Genomic DNA, 8,777 nt, shown 5'->3' on the forward strand with positions numbered 1-8,777 from the left:
AAAAAAAAAAAAAAAAAAAAAAAAAGAACTCTTCAGTTGATGCGGGAGTGATGGGGAAAACTTTTGTTGAAAAAAGCAAAGTGAAGGAAAGCGAAAGAAGAGGAGAGAAAGTAAGCATGTGTCCATGCAAATGAAGGAAGTGGAGACTGAAAGGGGAGTGGGAAGTCCTTAGTTAAAGAAAAAGTGCATTATTATTCCCTTTGACACATGCCTCCGCCATCCTTCCCTTCCTCCCTTTCTCCTCCTCCTCCAGGCTGCTGAAGCGGGGCAATACAGTACAAAAGTGAAATCTCTCGGCAACATCTATCACAGTGAAACTGCTGTTCAGCAGCAGCAGCAGCGGGAGAGTTACACACACACTCACATACACACTCTCACACACATAGACACTCACACTCACGAGCTATCCATGCCCATTACTTTTTCCTACTCCACTCCATAGCTTTAGGGCAGCCCTCTCCTGTACTTATTCGCCCTATTGTACAGCACCCAAAAATATTGTGAGTCTTTGTGCAGAAGCCCCTCGGTGGGCAACTGATTTACAGCGCCCTAGCCGGCCAACAGAGACGCAGCGGGGCTGAGCGTTCCTTAGCAGCCGCGGCGGCTACAGAGGAGGAGGAGGAGAGAAGGAGGAGAGGAGGAGGAGGAGAAGGCAGGCGGTGATCAAGCAGAAGCTGCAGCAGCAGCAGAGACAGAGGCAGACATGAGCAGCAGCAGCAGCACAGAAAGCAGCCTCAGCAGAGACAGCAGCAGCAGCATCTAGGGCGCGCTTAAAGGACCCGTCGGTTCGCATGCGAGTCACGTCCGCTCCCTCGGCGCTGCCGACCAGCAACACGGAGGCTTCATCAAGCCATGAGAACAGACGTCAAACTACCTTATGAATATTGATGCGGAGGCTAGGCTGCTTTCGTAGAGAAGCAGAAGGAAGCAAGATGGCTGCCCTTTAGGATTTGTTAGAAAGGAGCCCCGGCTGCATCTGCTGGATTTCTGCAAGGCTGAGGGGACAGAAAAAAAGAGGTCAGAGCGCTTCTCTTACTGCCGCGAAACTCTCCCTTTCCTCCTCCTCCTCCTCCCCTCCGTGTCTGTCGGGCTTCTCCGGGGTGCTGGCGAGCCAAGCCTTCAGTGGCAGCCTCCAAATGTAAAGAGGGAAGAGGGAAGCTTCAGAATTTACTGAAGCCTCTTCAACATGGCTGACAAATAGAGTTTTACAAAAAATTTACCCCCAAAAAACCTGCAGTCCCGTTTCACCTCTCCCCCTCCTGCCTGCCTGTGTCGCCCCCCTAGAAAACTAACTTACTGTCCTGTCTCCCAGGAGCAGAGTCCCCTGGCTATTTTAGCTACAGGAAAGTGTGAGTGTGTGAGTGTGTGTGTGTGTTTTTTCTTTCCTTTTCTTTGTTTCTTTCCAAAAAAGAAAAAAAAAAGTTCAAGGGGAGGGGGAGCGTGCTACTTTTCTGTTTAATACCACCACCACCACCACCCCCCCATTATGTAAGTGTAAGCCTGTAAACTCCTCTCTTGTTGAAATCTACACACTAGAGCCACTACTGATCGGGGTGTTTTTTCTTTTCCCTTTGGTGGATGGTTTGCATTTATCGGTTTCCACCTTCCCCTCGCCCCCTCACTCACAGTGGATTTTCTTAAAAAGCACGTTGGAGGTGGTGGACTAGGGAGACCTTTTGAGGGGTTGGTTTGGTTTTTCGAGTCTGAGGGGGTTTATGGAGGTGCTGAGTGAGATATCAGACAGGAGTTTCTTTGACTCCCACCTCCACCACCACCACCAGCAGCAGCATCAACAAAAGCCACCCTTCTCAGTCCCAGATAGATATATTAGCATTGGTCCCCGGCTGCGCGGTCCAGCTTTTGGAGAATCTGTGTGAGAGAATTTGTGTGTGAAAGTCTGTTTTGCTGGCTTTGTGCTGCTCCTGAATCAGCTTTCATTTGGTTCACCGGTAAGTGACAGGCAGACACAAAGGCAGGCGCAGTCAAAGGGGAAGGGGGGAGGGGGAGACAGAAAGGTGGGGGGAAGGGGGAGGCAGAAGAAGATTGTAGAGTTTGAAACTGCAAGGTCAGGGGCACTGAAGGAAATGAAACCCAATCCTAGGGGAGAAAGAGAGAAGTGGAAAGAAGATTTGTAGCAGACCCTTCCTTTTTTTTTTCCTGCTTCCCCCTCCCCCCCATCTGAAACACATTTGGTCATCTTACCGAATCTTTTCACTGGGACTTGTCCCCTGGTGTTCCTTAAAAAAATTGTGTTAATATGATTATAGAGTCCGGAACCTCTAATAAGGAGGGGAAATGTGTGCTGGGTAATCTAGTGGAGATGGTTCAAAACCTACTTAGCTATTTTTAAAAATCATTTGGCTACAAGGATTTCTTTTCATTAACATTTCAGTGCTCTCTCTCTCTTCAATCAGTGCTTAAGACTTAGTAAAAGTAACCTCTTCTCCCATCCCCCAATTACTTGATTAAAATTTAGTAAGTCGTTTTCACATGTGCCCCTGTGTAAGTCAAACATTGTTGAGAATAGCCTAGCAGGGTACTCTAACATGTATCTACCGATTTAAAACCCAAAGTCACATTTCAGTCCCTATCATGGATGGTATGCAAATGACAAATCGAGTCCCACTAAACAATGAATGATCTAGGATTGAGGCAGGGAAGACCTGGGTCCCTGTGCATTTCTTTGACCAGGACATTGGGAATTGCCTAGAAGAAGAGACATTGTCCTTAGCCTAAAAGAAAAAGGGGAACCATTGGGTATTGTTTACCGGCTAATGAGGCCATTACATTTACATTTTAATGGCAGGTTGAAATACTGCAAAGGATGAGGGTGGAGTGGGTTTCTCCTGTATTTGCTTGTGTATTTCATGGGGACACTTTCACTGGGGCTGTGGATTATAAAACAAGGAAGACTGTTGGCAAAAGTCATTCAGACCAGAGGTGTTAATGATTATGGGTCAGAGTGTTAAACTGAAGTTTGAAAGATTCTGCTCAGGTTTTGATCAGAATGTAAAGTAATTAGCACATATCCCCTTAAATACACAAAGATGTTTCTCCATGTTATTTCACTTGTAAGTCCTTCTATCATGATCTTCTAGAAACAGGTAAATTTCTACTAAAACAGTGACATATATACACACACGTAGAAGATTCTCTCAGATGATAGGGGTGGGTGCAGTTCATATCTACAGAAGTTAAACACAATTTATGGTGGGGAAATCCTTTTTAAACCCCAATAGAATTTAATTATACTTTAGAGACTTCAGAGACTGATTTAAAAAACAAACCTAAGGGTTAGAGAAGTAAAGATAGTTTCTTTAGTTGTAGCATGACTATTAGGAACATTCCCTTTGTAGAGGAAAACTATGGTTAATTACTACATTGAAATTTATAAGCTTCCTAAATTCCTAAAACTTGGTGGTTTCTTTAGTCTTGAGACATACCTGCAATTTTCTTGGAGAACTTTTCAATTGTTGTGGGACTTTCCCTCCACTTGGCTTATTAATAATAGATTCTTTATTCTGAAATGAAAAGGATAAATGCACAACCATCTGGTTTGGATAAATTCGAGTCTGGACATCTGGATTTGCTCCTGTCCTGTCATCAAACTCAGATTTTCTTGTTATTTTATGCAGTTCATTTCATGCTGAAAGCATTCACTAATTGATCCTGGATAAGGTGCCCCTTATAGATGAAGAAGGAGAGATAGAAAGAGAAAGAGAGAGAGAGAAAGAGAGAGAGAGAGAGACCAAATGCTTTGAACAAAATATTCACACTTTATGTTTTGTATGGTAAGCATTAATAAATTATTCAAATCATCATAGACAAAATAACCTATCCATAGGAAACATTACCTCAAATGCCCCCTTTCAAGGTATATGCAGGACAATTGCTGCACTTTTTACATGTGACCAAGAAAAATAGGAGCAATAGAGTTACTATTATTCAATGTGAAAAACTATTGAGAAAATTACTTTTTATGACAAGGGAGGAGCAGTTAACAAGAGGTCACCTTGTAACTAAAACTATTATATCATGTATTACACTTTCGTTGACCTAATTGCTAATATATAATATCAATGAACTATGGTAAGAAAAGTCATACTTGCTTTGCTTATCTGAAAATTGGCCAGATTTGTTTGTCCATTATAGCTGGGTCTGGCATTTTGTTGTTGCCTGTGCTAGAGCAAGAGGGAAGCCTGCTATTTTGATGGGAGTGGGGGCCTGGTCCTGGATATTATGTCAACATTACTTAAAGAACTAGGAACGTGCACCTGCTGAGGAGTTTTTATGACAGATTTCCAAGGTCCTTTGTTGACACTAGAACTGAATTATGAAAGAAATAGGTCATTTAAATGTTTTGGTTTCAGTTGTCCATGGTAGAATTCCTCTACCTATCCAGCCAAACATTATTTCCATGCTGTAATCAACGTGTCAGTATTGTAGGAGCTCCCCCCCCTCCCCGCCCCTTTTTTTTTGGTCTGTCTTCATTACAAAGATACCTAGACAATTCTGTATTTCAAGTATTTCCAACAGGCAAAAACTCTAATTTTCTAGGAAACACTGCATTCCAAAATGTAGCAACCACAATTTTCATTCAAAAAGCTCTTCACTTTACACACATTATCTTATTTGATCCTAAGGTGAGGCTGGTATTAAAATCCCTGCTTTACAGATGAAGAGCTGGGGCTCAGAGAGGTCACAATTTGGCCCAAAACACAGATATCACAAAGAATTGTAGAAGCTTTGAGCTGGAAGGGACTTAAAGGGTATCTAAGCCACTTCTCCACCAACCCTACCCCAACTTATGGATGAGACTCAGAGACAAGGAGACTTCCCCAAGGCCACACAAATGGCCTTGGGTTTGAACTTGAGTCTTCTGACTACCATTTGAGTATCCTTTCCACTCTCCTACATTACTTCTCAGTTCAATGTCCACACAGCTGTCATCTTCAGGGCTGGGATTGAATCCCAGATTTTCTCACTTCAAGCTCAGGGCTTTTTCCATCATACCAGCCAACCTGAAGTTTCAAAGTCTTATCATCAAAGAGTATTGACACTGATAGCCTCAGAAACACTTTTCTGAGGTAGTAAAGTTGATAAATTCTTTTCTTCAATTTTTTTTTGTTTTTATTTGTGTTCAATGTTAACTTCTTTGAATAGGGTTTATCCAGTCATCTATATTTTTAGCAATAAACTTCTTCATTTTTCAGGAAGGAAAACAACATGCTAAACAGCCTCTTGTCATGGGAACTTGACAAAACTTCATCTGTAAAGTGTTGGTTTGTCAAAATAAGTCCTTCACCAACTATTCCAGGGCTGCACAGTAGCTGTTAACAGTGTGGTAGCAACAGCAAAGCCAGCAGCAGCAAGCTATCTCACAATCCAACTTTTACAATTGGAGCTTTAACAGTGGTAGAACCAAGTTGCCAACTTTCAAGTGGAGCTGGTGGTTATCTTGGATGCTGTGCTGAAGAACACAGCCACAAATCATTTTGCCAAATATACAGTATTTACTTGGTCCAGATCTCTGATTGCTCTCTTGGCTCTCTGCCAGTGTTCAGTGTAGCCTGACATCTTTTTAAAGTGCTGGACAGTAGTATTTCTGCTCATTCTGTATGTGGTGTGAGGAAAAGATTTTAGAAAAGAAAGAAACAAGGTCTTGTATTGACAGAAAGAATGTATGGGAATGCTTTTTGTTATAAAGCTAAATACAGAATTGGGTGTCCATCACAATTCCAGTGTGATTCTGATTCTGATTCAGTTCTGTATTCCTGTTAATTCCTGACTTGAGGAAGGCAGATAGGCTTGTTTCAAATGAAATAAGTTTCAATGACCAAATCCCAAAAGGTAAATTTTCTCAGCTACAGTGTTTCTACTTGCCCAGAAGCTAGTATTTAAATGTTTCAGATTTCAAAAGAGTAACATGTCAAATGTCAAGAATTGTCTATTATCTCAGGGTTTTGGGTTTTTTTTTAAGATTTTTGCAATGGTGTGTTACATTTTAGGAAGTTCCAAGCCCAGTATTTCACTGACAGTTCCCAAAAAAAGGGGGATCATTGGAAGTAGGCCTGAAAGGGAAAAAACTAGAAATTGAACTAGGATGAACATAAATGGTCATAAAATTGCTTTACTGAAAATACAGTACATTTTATAAGTTAATAGGTGTCAAAAGATTCTTTTTTGTGTCTTTTTGGAGGGGAGAAGGCGGGGCAATTGGAGTTAAATGACTTGCCCAAGGTCATACAGCTAGTAAGTGTTAAGTGTCTGGGTTTGGATTTGAACTAAAGTCCTGCTGACTCCAGGGCAGATGCTCTATTCACTGCCACCCAGCCGCCCTAAAGGATTCTTTTCTTAGATGATGAAGTGCCTGCCCTCATGTAACATTTTATTCTTTCACTGTGTTGAATGCAATATTCTGCAGGTTAGATGTCAGTAAATACTTGATTGAATGAACTTGTAGACTGGATAAGTAACTTAAATTTTAAGCTGTTCCTTATGTAGGGAAGAGGACACATAGGATGTCTAGCTTTGAAAAAATTCCTTTAAATTGAAATTTTTCATAGAGAGAAATCAAGCAAAAATTTAATTATCTGCTGCTAGACTCTTTTTTTAAGGGACAAATAGCAGCTTACTGTCCACAGAAATTTAGCTATATGACTATAATTTCATTCCTTCCAAATATATACATTAATGTAGAGCTAATAGTTTATTTAAAGTACTTTTTACATAGGAAACCTGTTAAATTCAAAACATTAATGTTCAAAATAATGCTTCCATTTGCAATAGTATAGGTAAAATAGTTTAGCAATTTAGTAAAACAATCATTTTGGTTTTGATCTTTATGAGAATTTTTACAAGATTATATGGAATAAAAGAAAGACCAAGAAAGTAGATGTAATTAAATCAAGATGCTAATTTTCAGGAAATACCTCATGTACCATATGGGAAAGTTGTACATATTGTTTGGAATGAATATGGTTAAGAAATTGTAGGTCAATAATGTTTGTATGTAGTTTAAAATGGCTTCATTTTAATGGGCAAGAATCACACAAAAAACAGTTTACTATGTCTGGGAATGAAAAGATCTTTCTGTAACTGCACGAGGTTATGCATTTAGTAGATATCAGTTCAGATAACTGATGAAACAGTTGTCTGTGTAAGTGCATGGAATCTTTCAATGAATAATCAATAACTTTGACCTTTTGTAATGACTCCAAGTGATATAACCCATGTTCAAAACAATATCTTTACAAAATTAGATTCTTACTTTAGTGGCTCAGAAAAATTTTATTTAACCTAAGAAATTTCATGTTCAACAACTACAAATCCTCAATATTACTAATTTTTTCACCAAAAATGATTTTATTCTCAAAAAGCAAAAAGAAACAGTTGCATGACAGCCATAAGTACTTGCTTGATTTGATTACATATTTATGTTTTCACCTGATGCTATTGAATCTTCTTAAAATCAAAATTATAAATCATCTTCAGGGTACTTGATCAAATAGAATTCTATTTCAGACTATAGGAGTTCTGGCAAAAGAGAGAAATAGAGTGATATTGAAAAGGGATTTGGCTAGTGATCTACATGATGCCAATACTTACCAAGTCTAGAAATGTTTGGGTCAGGATGCTCTTTGTTTGCCATGTGGTTGCACAAATATAGTAATAGTGTTTATAAACACTAGACTAGAGTCTTGATGGGCTGTAGATAGTCAAAGGTGTGCAAAACTTTAGTAGGTATCTATAGGGACACTAGGGAATTTGAATTTGGGTAGCATAAAGAGAAATTTTGTGTATTAGTTTTTAGCTAAAACTTCTAGATTTGTTTTATGCCAAAGTCTCCTTTTGTTTTATAATAATATGTGTATGTGTGTATAATGAAAGTCTGCATTCATACCATCATGTAAATTCAAGCTAGGACCATGTCTAGAAACTACCATGCAGTGGAATTAAAAGAAGAGTCTTAAAGTTTCGTTGTTGTTGTTATTTTTAAAAATCCTTTGAAAAAATGTTTCAAAATGTCTGAACCGGAAGCATTTGATTGCAAACACGAGGTTTTTTCAATTATATCACTCACCAAGGAATGTTCCATGGTATATTTGAAAATCTAAAATAATCTCTTGTTTTAGGGAACATATTTTTAAAATGGAATATTTAAAAAATTGAGACAGTTTCAGCATTTTCTATAAGAGAAATAGTTCCATGATCTTACTTTTCTCCCTTCTATTTTCTCTTTTGAAACCTTAGTTTTATCAGAATTGGGTTTTACACAATTTATAGGCAATAGAATAGAAAATACATCTGTATAAGGTTCTTCAGTTCTTAGTCTATGGTATTTTCAAAAAGTTACCCAACAGGTTTGAGTGCAAAGTACCTTTTGACTCTTATCTGCCATGCCAGGAATTTTAAATCTCATTGTCTTGACTTCTTGAACTATTAATCCCATAGAGATGAATTCTAGTTTCAAGTGAGTTAGGAATCTTTGATGTCAGCTGATATTTTCACATCCACTTTCCACAAATGAATGAAGTGTAAGATTCAGCATGCTCAAGGGGAGAAAAAAAATAGGCATGTACCTTTCTTGGTTAGAGAATTTTTGCCTAAAGTTATTAGGCAGGAGAATCATGTTTTATGCTTATAGATCTAGGGTTTATAGTCATAAGACACTATGTGTTGGCTGAGGCGGGGGAGGAGAGAGAGAGAAGGGAGGAAGAGAGAGAGAAGGAGAGAGACAGAGACAGAGAGAGAGAGAGAGAGAGAGAGAGAGAGAG

The 8,777-nt window shown here is 39.2% G+C and overlaps 1 protein-coding gene and 1 long non-coding RNA gene across 2 annotated transcripts in view; one reads left to right on the forward strand and one right to left on the reverse strand.

Annotated features, from left to right (window-relative positions):
• The window catches only part of LOC138166222 (uncharacterized), a 50,686-nt gene extending 49,690 nt beyond the window's left edge, over nucleotides 1-996 (reverse strand). The window contains exon 1 of the long non-coding RNA XR_011169572.1: nucleotides 875-996. This is a non-coding gene — a long non-coding RNA (uncharacterized lncRNA). The remainder of the gene's footprint in view (nucleotides 1-874) is intronic.
• Nucleotides 873-8,777, forward strand: part of TET2 (tet methylcytosine dioxygenase 2) — a 151,958-nt gene continuing 144,053 nt past the window's right edge. The window contains 1 exon segment of the mRNA XM_069094685.1: nucleotides 873-1,017. The gene's annotated coding sequence lies outside the window, so the exon portion shown is untranslated.

The sequence above is a fragment of the Petaurus breviceps genome, unplaced genomic scaffold (genome assembly GCF_028583685.1).
Source record: "Petaurus breviceps papuanus isolate PSGF00001 unplaced genomic scaffold, PetGlider_PUasm1.0 126, whole genome shotgun sequence".
NCBI lineage: Eukaryota > Metazoa > Chordata > Mammalia > Diprotodontia > Petauridae > Petaurus > Petaurus breviceps.